The sequence below is a fragment of the Podarcis raffonei genome, chromosome 6 (genome assembly GCF_027172205.1).
Source record: "Podarcis raffonei isolate rPodRaf1 chromosome 6, rPodRaf1.pri, whole genome shotgun sequence".
Taxonomy (NCBI): domain Eukaryota; kingdom Metazoa; phylum Chordata; class Lepidosauria; order Squamata; family Lacertidae; genus Podarcis; species Podarcis raffonei.
Window position 1 is genome coordinate 55,019,880 of NC_070607.1, and position 18,679 is coordinate 55,038,558.

At 45.0% G+C, this 18,679-nt stretch overlaps 1 long non-coding RNA gene and 1 other non-coding gene across 3 annotated transcripts in view; one reads left to right on the forward strand and one right to left on the reverse strand.

Annotated features, from left to right (window-relative positions):
- Window positions 1–14,198, reverse strand: part of LOC128416021 (uncharacterized) — a 39,472-nt gene extending 25,274 nt beyond the window's left edge. For both annotated transcript variants that reach the window (XR_008331117.1, XR_008331118.1), the window contains exon 1: window positions 14,095–14,198. This is a non-coding gene — a long non-coding RNA (uncharacterized LOC128416021). The remainder of the gene's footprint in view (window positions 1–14,094) is intronic.
- TRNAN-AUU (transfer RNA asparagine (anticodon AUU)) lies at window positions 13,925–13,999 on the forward strand. The gene has a single exon. It is a non-coding gene; the product is annotated as a tRNA-Asn (tRNA).
- Window positions 14,199–18,679: the final 4,481 nt, after the last annotated feature.

An 18,679-nucleotide genomic window follows, 5' to 3' on the forward strand; every position in this document is an offset into this window, starting at 1 on the left:
GCATGAAAAGTTTGCTCTAGCCTTGGAAAATAGAAATCTGTTCATTTTTTAAGGTGCCACCAGAGTCCTTGTTGATTTTGCCTTTTCATAAGTCTGTTTCAAACCATAAATCTGAAACTCTTGACTGTGGCAACCAGTTGCTATTGAAATGAGGCTTCAGATATAATAACAGGAGTCAAATTTCAAACCCAATCTCCAGGACCAACGTCTCTCTCATCTTCACATTTTGTCTTTCCAATTGGGGCTATGTTGTCTGACAAAGCCAGCCAGCATCTCTCAATAGGGAGCACTTTTCTCTTTTCTTTTTTCTCTGGAGGTCACTTGGAAAGAGCAACAGCTCCTTCTAGAGGCCCTTTGCTAATAACACAATTTGACCCGTAAAGCACAGTACAAAAGGCTTCCCAGAGAGAGGGAAGGAAAGATTTTGCATGTGCTATTAACAATGGTAAATAGATCACAATTCAAGTTACAAAATCCCACAAGAACCTTTGCATTCTGTGGAGCTCATTCAGCTTCCAAGCTTCTTCAGATTCTGTCACAGCATTCCTGAAAGCTTGTACATTCAGAAAAAACAAAGGAGAGTTTCTTCAGTGCCAGGGAAGTTAAGTGACTGAAAATAGATGTTTTTAGCTTCGCTGAACCTCCTGCAGCAAAGTAATGGTAATTTTAAAAAAGATCCAGAATCAGATCAAAAGTAGAATACATTTGAATGATTTAGTTAAATCAAAGCAGACAAATAATGGGAACATAAATGAAATTTAAGAAAGCCATATATATTTATTTATTTTTATTTGAAAAAATTCTAATTTGTATGCAGACAGGGAAAGATATCAACTTAAAAGGCTAATTGAGAGAGGAAGGCCAGGGCCATCTTTAGCAGATGTGACGCTGGGGTGCAAATATCCGCCCAGCGCCCCCAAATTACCACAGATAGTTTTGGGGTGGCCGTAGCTGCTTTTATTTAAAATGCATCTCTGGGTTATTTGTGGCGTATAGGAATTTGTTCATTTTTTTCCTTTAAAATATAGTCCGCCCCCCCCAAGGTTTGAGGGACAGTGGACCGGCCCCCTGCTGAAAAAGTTTGCTGACCCCTGTCCTATGCATTGCCGTATAGACATCATCGCCCACAGGACTGGACTATCTGAGCCAAAATACTATATTGTACTAAGTGAAAGATCCATGATCTTCTTTTCCACAGTTTTTCAAAAGTATAATCAAGCATAAGGTCATTATTCAGTTTGGGGTCATGGTGCTAGTAAAATGGAGATTCACCCCCATACCACACCACTTTCATCCCATAACTGCAATTTGACCCATGGGGAGGAAGCATGGGCCAGTCTTCCCCAACCTGGTGCCCTCCCTGCTCCCAGTGTTTTGTACTACAACTCACATCAGCCTCAGTCAGAGATTCTAGTAGCTGTAGTTCAACAATATCTGGAGACCACCAAATTGGGGGAGGCTGAGATAGATAGAGGTCCTGTTATGGTACATTTTAAACAGCACAATCCTATATACCCCTGCTCCAAAATCAGTTGCACTGAGTTCAATAGAGCTTATTCTCATGAAAGTGAGTATAAGATTACAGCCCAAAACAGATCTCCCACTGTCGCGTCTAGTTGCTACTCCATACATCTTGACTAATGGGATTATAAGAGGTTTTTCTGCATAAAGAACATCTCTCAATATAGGCTCTTTGCTGCCACGGTAGCAATTTTCCTCCATTCTTTTTCCAGGCATGTTCTCTTCCAGTTTGTAAACACACTACTCATTTAAAAACCACTTTCTATCTTATCTATGCATCTTAGTCAAGGCCATCCTGAAGTTCTACCTTATAGCAATGCATCTAAAAATTTGTCATGGTTTTCTTTCAGCAGGCATTCCTAAAATGCAGCCAATCCATCTTAATCACTTTGATTTAGTCTTTGCAACAATATCTGTTCTTCATACAGCCAATAAAATTCCTCAATCTTTCTGGTCCATAAATTCTCCTCACCATTTCCCATTAATTTGTTTTTCTTCCCTTTTTGTCATTGTCACGCACTTTAGAGAAAGGCACAGTGTTCGAATTATAATAATTGAAGTTTAACATTCTTGGAAATGTTTTTGCTTTTGAAGACTTAGTTGCAAACTTTGTATTAGTACCAAGGACTGTGTTCAGAGATCAAGAAGTTACTTCTTGCTAACCCTACTGACTCAAGCCCCCTCCTGCCGCCGCAAAAAAACAAACAAAAGTGGACCCCATTTTTAAAGATTTGGGTAAATACTTCCCTTATCACACACTTGAAACACACAAAAACAAATGCAATTGTTCAAACACAAGGAGATGAAAAATAACATGAAAAACTAGCTGCTTTGTCAGGCACAAACAGTAATACCCTACAGGTCAAAGAAAGCTTTGAGCCAAAGTCTAGGTTGACAATTGAAAATATATTGAAGATCTCCACTTACAGTTCTGGGGTGTAGCTGGTGCCAGTTTCCCTGGGTACCCTACTTCTGTGGCAACTCTGAAGTTGAGGGTGCTGCTCTTGACATAATGGAGTTGGTCATGTAGCTTGTTTCTTGATTGTCACCAGAGGCATAAAACTCCCTCTCTCCTTCTCTGTCTCTCTGCCTCTCTTTCTCGCACACTCTGACTTATCTCCTTTTCTCTCTATTTCCTCCAAATGCCCCCTTTCCACCCAGGCATTTCCACCCACCCCCTTTCTTCTCTGCCCCTCCCTGCCACCCATTACCAGAGTACTGAAAGTATCTCATGCTTTCTTCCATTAACCACTACCCTTCCATCTCTCGCTCTCCACCACTGACACCTTACCTGAGTGACTCTTCATCCTACAATGCTTAATTGTCTACAGTACCATTGCGAAGGAGGATGGGGGGGACCAGAAAAACTGGCCATGCCCCCATGATCTCATTGGCTATGTCCCCATGACTGCCTAGCACCCTACCAGGTCTAGTGGGCATGAGCCACACTGAGTGACCACAAAAAGACTCAGTAAAAAAATCCAAATGCCCCAAGCTCCTGTTTGCGCTAGCTTGGCCTCTCCTACATTGAATACATCCCCTTAAACATGCCCATCCATTTCACTGGATGCCAGGATTGTACTCCCATCCTTCCTGAACAGAGAAGAGGTGCGCACAATCTAAAAGGACATGGCACAAGAGAACAAAGCCATCGGAGGAAAAAGCAAGCTCTTAAAGACACAGTTTTGAGTCACTTCAGTGAGTCAAAGGCAAAAAAAAAAAAAGTAATCAGGTTTTGCTCAAGCAAGTCCCATTCTCCTTCCCACCAGCATTTTCTTTGTTTGAAGATCAACAAAGAAAATGCTGGTGGGAAGGAGAATGGGACTTGCTTGAGCAAAACCTGATTACTTTTTTTTTTTTTTTTTGCCTTGGACTCAAGGCATTACTCTGGTGCATTGCTGAGTGCACACCACTGCTGTTGTTGTTGTTGCTGTTTAGTTGTTTAGACATGTCCGACTCTTCGTGACCCCCAAGGACCCATGGACCAGAGCATGCCAGGCACTCCTGTCTTCCACTGTCTCCCGTAGTCTGGTCAAACTCATGCTGGTAGCTTCGAGAACACTGTCCAACCATCTCGTCCTCTGTCGTCCCCTTCTCCTTGTGCCCTCCGTCTTTCCCAACATCAGGGTCTTTTCCAGGGAGTCTTCTCTTCTCATGAGGTGGCCTAAGTATTGGAGACTCAGCTTCAGGATCTGTCCTTCCAGTGAGCACTCAGGGCTGATTTCCTTCAGAATGGAGAGGTTTGATCTTCTTGCAGTCCATGGGACTCTCAAGAGTCTCCTCCAGCACCATAATTCAAAAGCATCAATTCTTCGGCGATCAGCCTTCTTTACGGTCCTGCTCTCACTTCCATACATCACTACTGGAAAAACCATAGCTTTAACTATACGGACCTTTGTCAGCAAGGTGATGTCTCTGCTTTTTAAGATGCTGTCTAGGTTTGTCATTGCTTTTCTCCCAAGAAGCAGGTGTCTTTTAATTTTGTGACTGCTGTCACCATCTGCAGTGATCATGGAACCCAAAAAAGGAAAATCTCTCACTGCCTCCATTTCTTCCCCTTCTATTTGCCAGTAGGTGATGGGACCAGTGGCCGTGATCTTAGTTTTTTTTATACTGAGCTTCAGACCATATTAAAAGGTTCTTTAATTCCTCCTCACTTTCTGCCATCAAGGTTGTGTCATCTGCATATCTGAGGTTGTCGATATTTCTTCCGGCAATCTTAATTCTGGCTTGGGATTCATCCAGTCCAGCCTTTCGCATGATGAATTCTGCATATAACTTAAATAAGCAGGGAGACAATATACAGCCTTGTCGTACTCCTTTCCCAATTTTGAACCAATCAGTTGTTCCATATCCAGTTCTAACTGTAGCTTCTTGTCCCACATAGAGATTTCTCAGGAGACAGATGAGGTGATCAGGCACTCCCATTTCTTTAAGAAATTGCCATAGTTTGCTGTGGTCGACACAGTCAAATGCTTTTGCGTAGTCAATGAAGCAGAAGTAGATGTTTTTCTGGAACTCTGTAGCTTTCTCCATAATTCAGCGCATGTTTGCAATTTGGTCTCTGGTTCCTCTGCCCCTTCGAAATCCAGCTTGCACTTCTGGGAGTTCTCGGTCCACATACTGCTTAAGCCTTCCTTGTAGAATTTTAAGCATAACCTTGCTAGCGTGTGAAATTGTGCGGTAGTTTTAGCATTCTTTGGCACTGCCCTTCTTTGGGATTGGGATGTAGACTGATCTTCTCCAATCCTCTGGCCACTGCTGAGTTTTCCAAACTTGCTGGCATATTGAGTGTAGCACCTTAACAGCATCTTTTAAAATTTTCAATAGTTCAGCTGGAATATCATCACTTCCACTGGCCTTGCTATTAGCAGTGCTTTCTACGGGCACACCACTGCACTCTGTGCAATTACTGAGGTGGGCGCTGAGGCACTCTCCTCAGTGTCCTCTGGGAGCACCCAGTAACAGACTCTCCCTTCTTCTGCAGCCTTCTCCTTAGTCTATCCACTCCCTAAAAGAGCGGGAACTGACTCAGCCCTTCAGGGTCATGGCGAAAGCAGCAGTTCACAGAGGCAATGTTCTCACCATGTCCACCTCACTCTTTCTTCACTGATCTGTTCTGCGATCCCTTCCTTTAGGGTATTTCTTTTCCTGGAAAGGACTTTTGTTCTTCAGCAAACCTTAGGTGCCAGATGAAGATACCTCCCTGCTGTGTGAGGATTGCACCATGTCAACAACATAAGCAGTGACACTCACAGTTTCCACATAAAAAGTGGAGGGAATGAAGGGGACCTGCAACAAAATGTTGTAGTGTGAAGGGCTTTTGTACAGGATTCCAGACACTTTATTCCCCACCCCCACCCCAACACTTCAGTTTTCATCCCGCTCCGTCAGTCAGCATTTCTTACCCACTGAGCCTTGCTTGATCAGTCAAAAAGACCCATCTAGTCTTTCTCATGTATCACACGCACCATGTTTTCTGCTTTTCTACCCACTCTATTCTATTCTCTCCTCCCACCCAATTATTAGGATTTCCCCCTCTCATTAAAATGTCTCAGTTATAATGAGGCCCTTTTGGTATGGATTTTGCCCAGGGCTTTTTTTCAGCCAGACCTCACTACAGCTCAGTTCCGGCAGATCTCAGGTAGGTGCCATTGCCATTATAAGAGAACAAGGGAGGTGTTCATGGCAAGCTCTGCCACCTCTTTTTCTAGAAACACACCACTGACGTTACTCCTTAGGTTTTTTCCCCCTAAAGATTTTCAGACATCTGTAAACCTTAGATTTACCCCAACTTTGCCAATATTTTTCTGTCCGTTGTAAGTGTGTGGTGAGCTTCTGACTACATAAACACACAAAGACTCAAATTGGTTTTTAAATTTTAAAATTCTTATCACTTGATTAAAATGGTTATCCAAATATTTGTATAGACACTAGGCAAGGATTTTATCTAATTTGGTCAATTTTAGAATCACGCTCATCCCTATTGAGTAATGTAATTTTGTTCTCAAAGATACGCACTGATGAGTTCCTCAGTTCAAAAGCTTAGCATCTTTTGCTGAAAATACCCTTTTACTGAAGTTGTTTTGTCTTTGTATTCTGGGTTCCATTTTTCTCATTTTGAAAATAAATGAAGCCTGCATATAAGTTCCCAGAGGAACATACCCTTAATGTTTCAGAATCTAAGTGGAGAACACTGATGAATATTTATATCACTTATTTTTTCAGCGTATTGTGCTTGCCCTCAGAAAGCTTAATTCCTGCTAGTTTATTCTGAATCGTATTCCCCTAATTCAGCCGTAACATGACATTTCTGTCTCAGACACAACAAGCTTCCTTCTGTTGTTCCTCTGGGTTCAGCAACAATATTATATATATATATATATATATATATATATATATATATATATATACACATACACATTAAAAAGCTAGTGCTAGGCCAGTAATTCATCAGTTCCTGGTGAACTGAAGCACAGTTTTAAACTCCCACTAAATTGGCGACACAAGGAAGGGAGTGCAGTGAGCACATTTCATTTTATAAGGATGAAAACAGATTGTACAAGCGCACTCTCAGACCTTTATAGCTTTTAATTGCTTAGACCAGTGTTTTCTAAACTTGGGTGGACAGCTGGTTTTGGACTGCAGTTCCCATCATCTCTGACCACTGGTCCTGCTAGCTAGGGATGATGGGAGTTGTAGTCCAAAAACAGCCATCAACCCAAGTTTGGGAAACACTGTCTTAAACGTTTATAGCTTTTAATAGCAGCAGGGAAAAAAGCTTCAGATGTGTATACATGAACTCAAGCACCAGAAAAAAGACAATTATTAAGGATCATAATCTGAATTTAAAGAAATTGATTTAATAAAAGCTGAATAAATATGTTTGACTGTTCAACCCATTTGATACCCTACATTCTTCTTCTGCTAGATGTTATTAGATAGAACTATCTGCATCATTGCAAATGTATATCAGAAGTTGAACGGGTCAGTATGTTTGTGCATGTACATTATTCCATGTTTCATTTAGCAGGAAAACATTTGTGCACCTAAAATCCCTCCTAGAATACAAGGCACTGCAAAATATTTGCCAGAACAGTTTTCTTGTTTCAGATCTGCAAAACTGAAAGCAGTCAAACATTTTAAAATGTATTTGCAATGCTCTCTTATTCCCCTCTCCATAACAGAAACTCTGGTTCCCACTTCACAAAGAAACAAAATATTCCACCCACAGTCATTCAAGGCAGATGCAACATAGTCTCAAAGTGCTGATTACACAGCAGCCTCCCATACAATTATCTGGACAAGTTTTTATTTTTTTATATATTTTGACAGCATCAGACCAACACAGCTACCTACCTGAATACAGTTATCTACTAGACACTATGCTCCAGCTGCACACAAGATGGCAGCAAATCCCCACAATCTTGGGAGGGAGGCATTGCTTGTACTGAGGTACTTTGGTTCTCGTACGCCTCGGTACTCAGACAACTTGAAACCCAAAACCCAAACACTGCAAACCTGGAAGTAAGTGTTCCAGTTTGCAAACCTTTTTCGGAAGCCGAATGTGCTGATTTTTGAGTGTTACGCTTCCACTTCGAGTGCCACACTTCTGTTTTGAGTGTTACACTGAGGTCCCTCTGTTTTTGCTATTTATTTTGCGCTTTTGTTTTTGCAGCTCTTTTTCGTTTTGTTTTTGTGACTGTGTGGAAGAACCCAGTTCAGCTACAGATTGACTGATTGTGTGACTGCAGTACATTCTTTATTGCTTTCCTGTTATGGATCCATGGTCTCATTCGATAGCGAAATTTATGTTAAATTGCTGTTTGGGGGTTTGTTTTTAAAAGCCTGGAACAGATTAATCCATTTTGCATTATTTTCTATGGGAAAGCACACCTTGGTTTTGGAATGGACTTCCGGAACAGATTAAGTTTGAGAACCAAAGTACCACTGAACATAAAGTAGCATTTTCAACTTCTCTTTAAAGCAAAGTCACAGCCTCTAGCTGTGATGGATACAAGACAGTCTGTAGTGAGTGAGTCAAGGTGCTTGCATGCAATTACTTTTGATGGTCGTCCCAAATTGTGGGGGGAAAGGAGGAAGAAACGGACTTACCCAAGGACACCTTGCAAGTCTGTTGCTTGAAATAGAATCATATAACCGTAGAGTTGCAAGGGAGCACAAGGGTCATCTTGTCCAACCCCCTGCAATGCAGGAATCTTTTGCACCATGGGCACCACGTTAGAGACCCCAGGCTTACTACCTAGTTATAAGATATTGTGGTGCTCTAGTACTATTCCTAGGGACAGCTAAGGATGAACCCACAACTCCGAGGTTAAGAGTCTCATGTTCTCCCGACTGAGCTATCCCACTGAATCCATTAATGGGATTGCGGTGCTGAAAATTTCTCTATCCCAAAAATCTCACTAGTAAGGTAATGGTTAGGTAAAGGTAAAGGGACCCCTGACCATTAGGTCCAGTTGTGACCAACTCTGGAGTTGCACTGCTCATCTCGCTTTATTGGCTGAGGGAAACGGCGTACAGCTTCCAGGTCATGGGCCCAGCATGACTAAGCTGCTTCTGGCGAACCAGAGCAGCGCCGGAGCGGTGCCTATTTATCTACGGTACTTGCACTTGGATGTGCTTTTGAACTGCTAGGTTGGCAGGAGCAGGGACCGAGCAACGGGAGCTCACCCCATCACGGGGATTCGAACCCCCGACCTTCTGATCGGCAAGTCCTAGGCTCTGTGATTTAACCCACAGCGCCACCAGCGTCCCTCCCAAGGTAATGGTTATTCTGCCACAAAATCACCTAAGCCTGACACAGACCTCGAACTTGTTTGTACCTAGAACTCAGATCAGCCACTAGTTTTACAGAGCAGCAGCTTCAAGGATGGGATGGACGGCAGTGGGCCAAGGCACCCATCTGCAAAGCAGACTGCCCGAAAATCCCATTGTCAAATCCATCATTCTCGCCACCCAATGCCTGTCTTTCAAGTTGCAAATGGGAAGCTATTCTGTGGCCAGATTTGGCTTTAAGATCTTTGTTGGCTGGCGTCAACCACGAAAACAAAAGGATAGTATGTCACACTGGTGATCCATCAGCTGTTTCAGCAGAATTTGTAAGAATCTGGGATGGGGTCATAGCTTAATGGTGGAGCCCCAGCTTTGCATGAAGAAGGTTTCCAGTTAAAAGCAGATCTCAGATAGCAGGACTGGGTGCAACCTCTCCATGAGACCATGGGTGCCATTCACTGCCAGAGCAGACAACACTGGCCTAGGTGCACCAATTATTTGACTCAATCTGCGGCCAATATTTGGTATTATTGATTAAATTTGTATACCAGCCTTCATCCAAAGATCACAGGATGGTTTACAACATCAAAATACAAAATCAGAACACAAAATACATAATAAAAGAACAGAAACAAACCAATAACCTCCCTCCCACAAACATATTAAAAAGGTCCTAGAATGTTCAGCCTCAGGTTATCCAGCTTTACTATACTTTTACTCTGGAAGTATGCTACATGCGATTGAAAATAGCAGCAGACAATGGGGTGGGTGTGACAGAGGGTGGCTGCTGCGTATGGGGAGGGAGAGTGGGGGGGTGAGGTGGCAGGGTGGTTGACACTGTGCAGTCCCACCCACAGGTGCTCCTGCTGATGCATTTGCACAGTGCTGACCTCTCCACTGCTTAATGGCCACACTCTCCCTCCCAATAAGCAGCAGAGACTCGGTTGCCGGGAGGTCAGGTGACGCCACCCCATGTAGTTATAGTTCCCAGAGTTCCCTGGGAAGAGGGGTTGGCTGCCAAAGCCACTCTGGGAACTACAACTCTGTGGGGGGAATGGGTGTCTCCCAACAACTCTCAGCACCCTTAAACTACAGCTCCCAGGGTGCTTTGTGGGATGCCATGCCAAGTGGGATGATACTGTATTTGAAAAGTATCGTGTAGATGGCACCATAATTAACTCTGCCTGTTACTGGCTCTTGCGCCCCCTACCCTTGTCCCCTCCTCCTTCTTTCTGCCTTCAACATGCACAATAGGCATTTAAGCAGAGACTGGATGGCAATCTCCCTGAAATGCCATAGTTACATCCTGCATTGTAGCTCCTGTACAAAACAAGGGGTTAGAGTAGAATCAGGCATCCCCAAACTCGGCCCTCCAGCTGATTTGGGACTTCAATTCCCATCATCCCTGACCACTGGTCCTGTTAGCTAGGGATGATGGGAGTTGTAGTCCCAAAACAGCTGGCAGGCCAAGTTTGGGGGTGCCTAGAGTAGATGATCCACACAGTCCTTTCTGAATCTTAAATTCTGTTCTTCTCACCACTCGGGGAAGTGAAGTTATTCAGCAATATGTTCTTATCATATCCAAGTTAGAAGCCAAGGAAAAAGAAAACAGTGCTTTGTCTTGAGCCTGTTGAGTCATGCCTCCAGTGAGGGGTGCCATCTTCTTGTTTCATGTGTGTCAGACAAAACAACTTTAGTGGCACCCTTTTGAGTTTTCTGGGAAAGAGCCCAGAAGTATAAATGTGCTAAAGGTACAATAAGCCCGTGTATAGAGGGATCTCTACCAGCTCAGAAAGAAAATATATTTTGTCCCTTTGTGTGTCTGTGCACACGATGGTAAGAAAGACCATGGAAATGGTTTCCTCTGAGCTCCTCAGATGTCGGTGCAGAAAGCCTGCATGGGAACAATAAATGGAACCGCAGTCATTTATACCTGCTGGAACCTATCCCATTACTTTGAAGGCAGCAGCATTGATTTTGTGGTGGCCAAAGGTCTTATCCATTGACTGAAATGGAGCTACCTTCACTAACTAATTGAGAATATAGCTCAACCAGTGGAAATCCATGAAATGTTGCGTCTGAGTTTACTTATTAAATAAACCCTTTCTCTGCATTATTTCACCGGGATGCTTCTAGAGGGGTGTTTATTGTGGAGCTGGTGCTTCTCACGCTTGCAGTGCCCATACTATGTGTGGGGAAGGACTGTAGCTCAGTGGTAGAGCATCTGCCTTGCATACAGAAAGCCCCTGGTTCAATCTCCAGCGTCCCCAGGTAGGGTTAGGAAAGACTCATTGCCTGAAACCCTGGAGAGTCTCTGCCAGTCAGTGTAGACAATACTGAGCTAGATGGAGCAGTGGTCTGACCCTAAAAAGCAGGTACCTAATGCTGGCAACAAAATAACAGGTCATATTTCCTCCTTATTTTTGTGTGGGAAATCCACTGAGTTAAAGGGGGGGGACCAGTGCTGTGGCCAAGACCCATTTGAGGTATGTCAACAACCAGTTTACAATATTAAGCCCCCATTTGGCCTCGAAACCCTCTTTCTTTTCTCTTTCTTTCTCTCTTTCTCTCTTTCTCACTCCCAATATCTCTTTAATACACACAAACACAACATGTAAACACACAGTGTTTTTCTTCTAGAAAAAAGGTGCCGTTACTCCATGCTCTTGAGTACCCCCAGAAAAAGCACTATAAACACACATCCAGTCTCACAAACGCATCTTACAAAGTTCTCTGGCACACATCTGACCCCTGCATAGCAAGCTCAAATCCCAGATGTCCTTTATTGTTAAAAATGTGTTCATGCTTTTCCAGTCCTTACGCTGCCATTGTCCTCAATTGTTGGTTTTGCTTTAGTTTTATTCCAGGAATATTTTGATTTATTTTTTTTTAGATTTTTATGATATTTTATTGTGAGACTCTCTAGTCTGATAGAGAGTTATTGCTTTTATTTTTGTTTGTTACTATGCTATGTATTTTTGTGTTTTTGTACTGTAAACCACCCTGTGATCCTTGCCTGAAGGGCAGTATAGAAAACAAACAAACAAATATTCTGTGAACCGCCCAGAAAGCATGGCATAGAAATGTAGCCAGTACACATAATAAATGTCCTGGTGGGAGAAGCATTTCTGAGGGACCTCAGCTACTGCTTCTCTGCTAGGCTCTCTCTAGCCACTAATTTGCTTTGGCTATTGGAGGGTGGAAGAATAGCATGAAGAAATAGGATCTCTAGTACACAGTAGGGGAGGTGATGACCCTGGGGCATGAATGTATTAGCAGAGTACTAAGACCACAGAGTAGCCTTCCGCAACCATGTGCTCTCCAGATGCTGTTGGACTCCAGCTCCAATCAGTCACAGCCTGCATGGCCAATAGTCAGGGGAGATGGGAGTGGTAGTCCCGTAACATTTGGATGAGCACCAGGTTGCAGGCTGGTACTATCGAGCATCCAGTGGTAAGTGGGGAAAGAGATATTTTGTTGTTGGATAAGCATTTAATCAATTCATGGGCTGTGGTGTCCCGGAAGTCAAATTCTATAATCAAACAACGACAAGTTTGTTTAATTCCGCCCCAGTGCTGTTGTACTAAATGAACAAAATGTATGTTCTTACATATGTTCTTACAAGCTGCCACAAGATGACATTTGCTTTATACCCCAGTTGTACACAACCACAGAAAGCACCCAATATGCAAAAGAACTGGGAAGGTATAATATTAAGATAAAGGAAAAGGGTGGAGACGTATGCTGACTTGCAATGACTTGCTCAAGACAGAGAACTGTGGAGAGTTGTTGGAGACCGGTCTGTGGGATGATGAAACCTGAGAAGCTATAAGCTAACCTTGAATTATTAATGCTTTCCAAATGTCCTAAGCAGATTGGTGTGGACAGTGACAGAAGAGCACATGTGGGTACATATGGTTCTTTAAAAAAATAAAATTTGACATCACTTTTAAAATGCACTTGTGAATTGTGGCTTGCTAGCCAAGGGATGAGGGACACGGGTGGCGCTGTGGGTTAAACCACAGAGCCTAGGACTTGCCAATCAGAAGGTCAGCAGTTCGAATCCCTGTGACAGGGTGAGCTCCTGTTGCTCGGTCCCAGCTCCTGCCAACCTAGCAGTTTGAAAGCACCTCAAAGTGCAAGTAGATAAATAGGTACCACTCTGTTGGGAATGTAAACGGCGTTTCCGTGTGCTGCTCTGGTTCGCCAGAAGCGGCTTAGTCATGCTGGCCACATGACCCAGAAGCTGTACACCGGCTCCCTTGGCCAATAAAGCGAGATGAGTGCCTCAACCCCAGAGTCGGTCACGACTGGACCTAATGGTCAGGGGTCCTTTACCTTTAGCCAAGGGATGATAATGAGACCTGGGCGGTAGCAAACAGTATGATGGGGCACTGCCATTCACCTGACCTCCAGTCAGTTGTGACATGGTGGCTAGGTCAGCATGGTGCAAACACAGTGGAAGAACCAATCCGTTGATCCTGCCAATGCATTTGCACTGCGGCAAACTCTCCATCGCAGCGATGCAACCATCCAGAGGTCAGGTGAATGGCAGCACCCCAAGTTGACTGCAACTGTACCTGAGATAAAACCCCTGCTATCCATTGGTCGCTGCCTGTAGCTACTTTCTCTTTGGTTTCATAGCCCACTGCAAAACATTTATTGGGCACCACAACTCCAACTTTTTTCTGTGTTTTCTGTTAGCGGTTAATTTTTTAAAAGCCTCATTCTTGTAGCCCTTTTATGAAAGCCTTTTGTTCCTCCTGACAGCCTTTGTCCTGTTCCAGCTTAGGTAGGATTAAAGACAGATGTCACATTTGTAGAGCAGATGGCATGTTTTGCTACTGCTCTCATTGAGACCAGTCCAAAGGTATTTTTTCCTATTCCAAAGAGAGCTCTGAGGAAACCTGTTCAGCAACTTTATGAAGTGGTGCAATTTGAATGGGAAAGCACTAGCTGAGGTAGTGCCAATTGGCTAGCACAGATAGTATCACCAACACCATCTTACCCCCAACCTCTGGAGCAGTTTGGCAACTGGTTTTAAAATACTGGCAGGTGGGTGGGGCTAGATACAAAAGTGGGTGGTAGTAAATGGGTTCTTACCTACACCTTCTGTGGCACAATGGGTCAGTGTGTCTGGCTATTAACCAGAAGGCTGGTGGTTCAAACCCACCCAGGGACAGCTGTGGACAGGATTCCTGCATTGAAGGGGGTTGGACTAATTTCTCAAGAACTTACTCCTAAAAGTCAAAATCTGACAATACTGGAGCAGGGTACCTTTTGAACAGCTTCACACAAGCGACAGCAATTCACAGTTAGGACATGCTAACGCAGAGATTTCTACTGTTGGACAGAGCAGTGAGTACTAGGCCTCTACCCGGAGCCATGTTGAGGAGAGTGTCTGGTGTTGCTAAGCAACCATCAACTATTTCCCCTCTGGAATTGGCAAAGCATCTGGCTGAGGCTTAATGCATACAATGGCCAGGGGAGTCATGAGGGAGGCACCCTCAGTAAGTTGGGCCTAGATTGAAATGAAAGTCTTGTATTTAGCACACTGAAATATCTAGAGCAGGAATGGAGCACCTCAAGGCTTCTGGCCCCTACGACTCTTCCCAGGCCACATAATCTCCTGAGCCACATCCAGTGCTAAAAAAGCCCTGGCCAGCATCACCTCGCCAACACTTCTTGTGCCTTCCCCAAATGTTTTTGCCTGTCTGGAATGTATACGTGAACCCTAATAGTGCTTCTTGTTTGCCTGAATACTGCACAGAATTAAATTTCTCATTCATTGCTCTGGCCACATTTTTCTCTGGCCATGTCCACTTTTGCCTCTGGAGCCACTGGCATATTGCTCCTGGATAATTGTCCAAAAGGATTGCAGTCCTTGCCCTGGAAAAGGTTCCCCATCGCTACTCTCTAGCCACAGGGGAGAGTGCCAGACACTTGTGGCAGAAGGACAAAGGGAGGCCAGCAACAACAAAAACCTTCAGAGACTGAGAGCATATTATATGTATATGGTCTCAGGTTTAATCCCTGCCATCTCCAGTAATAAGGCCCTCTGCACCAGAGAGCCAGTGCCAGGCATAACAAGCAATGCTGGGCTGTGTTATAAGAATTTAAGGTCTCGAATATATAAATTGAATGTACAAGGCAAACACGTACATAAATACATAAACCACATGTCTGAAACTGTAGAGGAAGACAGTCCTGAAACCATTTTGACTCTCCCAAACTGACCAAAAGTTTCTCTGCAAGGAGGGAAGAACTGAAAAAACCTCCCCATTGTCTCTGTGCTCACATTTAAGGTGTGAATAGGGTGAGCCTGTGACCTGGATTCAGGAATTAAGTAGTTATACAGTCATACCTCTTGTAACGTTTGCTTCAGGTTAAATCTTTTCAGGTTGCATCCCGCGGCAACCTGGAAGTACCAGAAAGGGTTACTTCCAGGTTTCGCCGCTCGTGAAGACGCTCAAAATGATGTCGCGTGCATGCGCAGAGGCGACGAATTGCGACACACACACACGCAGATGCGCAGATGCGCAGATGCGCAGACGCAGATTGTGTTCTGCTCATGTTGCAAACGGGGCTCCAGAACGGATCACGTTCACAACCAGAGGTACCACTGTAATAACAAAAGAGTGGCCAAAACCCAGATAATACAACCAGGTAACCTGCCAGACAGGAGATAAACGACACACTCAGGATTCTGTTTTAGACCACCCCCTGTGATGGATGAATGATGTGTTGGGGGAGGTGGTCCTGGGCTACACCCTTTCTGTGATGTATGTATGATGTTTCTGGGGATGGTCTGGAGTTTGAGGGTGGGCAATTCCAAAAGTCTATATAAGGGCGGCCACACCTTTGTTCTGGCTCCCTCCTCTCTCCTGCATGTGGGGGGAGCACCCTGTTGCAACAGCTTTAATAAAGATCAGGCTAACTAGCTGCCTTGCTTCTCAATATCCTCTGGTTTGCCTCTGTTATTTTCTCCTACTGATAGAGAACCTAAAAGAGGACTCTATATGGGCTCTTGGGTACCCCATAAGGCCATAAGGGGAAAGGAGCAGTTTTTTCCTTGTATCAGCTGACAGACAAATAATTTGACCCATTACAAGGTGGCTTTGTGTTTAAAACAGTACCTAGTCCTGTATAACAGCCCCAGTCCTCTTGCCATGAATCCCTGGCAGTTTTTTCTCTCCTTCCCTTCTGCCTCTTCCCTCTGCCCTCTCCTGTGCTGTTTGCCCTTGATTTCGCCTTCTCCTCCCCTCCTGCTTCAGATCCCGTGAGAACATATGGCCTGGTGTCAAACACTGCTGAGTCACCGCTGCGTATGACCAACATGTGAGTCATGAGAGGGAAGTCCCTTCCTCAACTGGGTACTTTTTCAAACCGGAGCTGAGTAAAAGGGAAAGTTGTCAAGGAATGTTGGCAACCGAGAAGGTTGCCTTGGAGCAAGGACAAGGTTCCTGCTATATCTCCCCGAGTTATTTCCCTTTACCACAGTGAACTCGTGCCACTGACGTCGTCCAAATCCTCAAAAAGAACAGCAGGCCTTGAACAGCTGCTGGAGAATTGTCACAGACGATGCTTAAGATTAGTGTGTGGAAAATGAACAGCAGCAGCGACCGTTCCCAAATTCTTTGGATGCTATGCTTTTGGTGTGCCCCAGGATTACCACTGCTGCTAAAACTCGGGCCTGCTTTGAGAGAGCAGTCCTAATGGGAGAGAGGAAGATGGGGGCTCAGTCTGACCTCACAGAATCAGGCTGTGGAATAGGAACAGAGCCCAAAGGTCAAGCGGCAAGCCTCTACCAACGCAGGAAATATGTTGCTGCAGCACTCCTGATAGGTGTCCTCTAGAATGCACAGCTCTGCATCCTAGGAACCTCTCCCTTACCATGTATCAAGGATTTTGTGTGAGCTCCTCACCACACACACACACACACACACACACACACACAGAGTGTTCCTCTGCTCCCTTGTATGAACAGCAGTAGAGCCTAATCATGATTATATACCTCAAGCTGCAATCCGATATACACTTACTTGGGAGTAAGCGCCATTGAAAAATGAAAACCAAGAGACTTTCTTCTGAGAAAAAAGTTATTATTACTGTTATTATTATATCACCTTCCACATATATGTCTCAAAGTGAATATAAAAACAACTTAAAACAGCACAGAAAATAAGGAATGCTGTTTGTTACGCAGAACACAGGCAGCCACGCTAAAAGCCCTGCTCCAAGTTATTGTGGAGCCGGATTCTCACCACTTTGGAATTTTTAGGAGAAAATATCCTGCAGAAGTATGTAAGGGAGTCTCTAAAGCACCCTGCCTCTGAGCAATATAGGGGCTTACAGGCTAGTGTCAACACCCTGAATTTCAAGATGTCTAGTGTTATGTACTGAAGTTCTCACCCTGGGCCAGCAGGGGGATACTGTAGATAGTTTTCACTCAGGTCCATGTCAGTTATTTTAGGCGGGAAACCCTGGGTTGTTGTTGCTACAATGTTGATAGCTGGCTGCCTATAAAAGCAGGCCGGCTGAGCTGTTTGCTGTTCAGTTTCTGTAGCAGCTTACAAAATAAAGAGCTGTTTTGGAGAAATCGCTGTGTCGTCTGCCATGTCTACCCACTATTCAACTCTGACGACAAAGGTGGGATCGGTGGACATCAGAGCACAGCCAGATGTGGCCATCCTCTGAACTGAGCTGAATCACAGAGCGAAATCACTGGACAGAACCAATTCAGAGCTGACCGTTCTGGCGAGAGCACTGTGTTCCATCCATCGCCCTTCTCTCCAGCATCAGAATCATGGCTTCACTTGTGCCTCTACCGCCGTTTGTGCCAGCCTCTGAATCATGGGACTCCTACCTCGCTCGGCTTGACTGCTACCTCCAAGCCAACGAGCTGACAGCAGTATCAAAGGATCGGAAGCGGGGCCTATTCCTCAGCCTCTGTGGGCCTGAGGTGTTTGAGACGGCCCGAGCATTGGTTGCGCCTGAAGCAGTCCAGGCAACACCATGGGACACGATCCAAGAGAAGCTCCGCAACCACTACGCACCAAAGCCGTCCAAGATTGCTGCCCACCATGCGTTTTACCACCGAAACAAGGCAGAGGGGGAGTCAATCAGCAACTACACCACCGCCCTGCGACAGGCTGCAATGCACTGTGAGTTCCGAGACTTAGACGATGCCCTGATGGATCGAATCGTCTGCAGGGTCCGGGACATCCATCTGCAACGGCGTCTCCTCGCCAAGCCAGACCTCACGCTACAGAAAGCCATTGAGGAGGCTGTGGCCTCAGAAGCTGCTGAACGCTCCGCCCAGGAGATCCGCAAGTCCAGCAGCCCATGTCTTGCTAGGAAGCCAGTTCCAGTGCATCATGAAGAGGCCAGCAGTGATGAGGCATCCTCCAGTGAAGACGATGACGTGCACCAGACAAAGTGGGAGCGCTGGAAGTTCCAACAGAAGTCCAAGGGCCAACCGGAATGTGCCGGCTGTGGAGGCAACCATTCCCGTGCCAAGTGTCGATTCAGAGACGCCATCTGTAGGAAGTGTTCCAGAAGGGACCACATCGCTAAGGTCTGCCAATCGGCTCCGTCTGACACCCCCCCTTCACCGACTCGCAAGTCCAAGTCTTCACTCCAGTCTGCCATGGAAAGCTGTTTCGCTCTCACCAACTGCCGCTGCCCGTCTGGAACCACGATTGGCCAAACCGACTCGCCTACGCGACGCAAGCTGAACGTCACGGTGCTCATTGAAGGAGCTCCATGTGACATGGAGATTGACACCGGGTCTGCCCTGTCCATCGTGTCTTGGAGCACCATCAAAAGACTGGTACCCAGAGTGTCCAAAAGGCAACTCGAC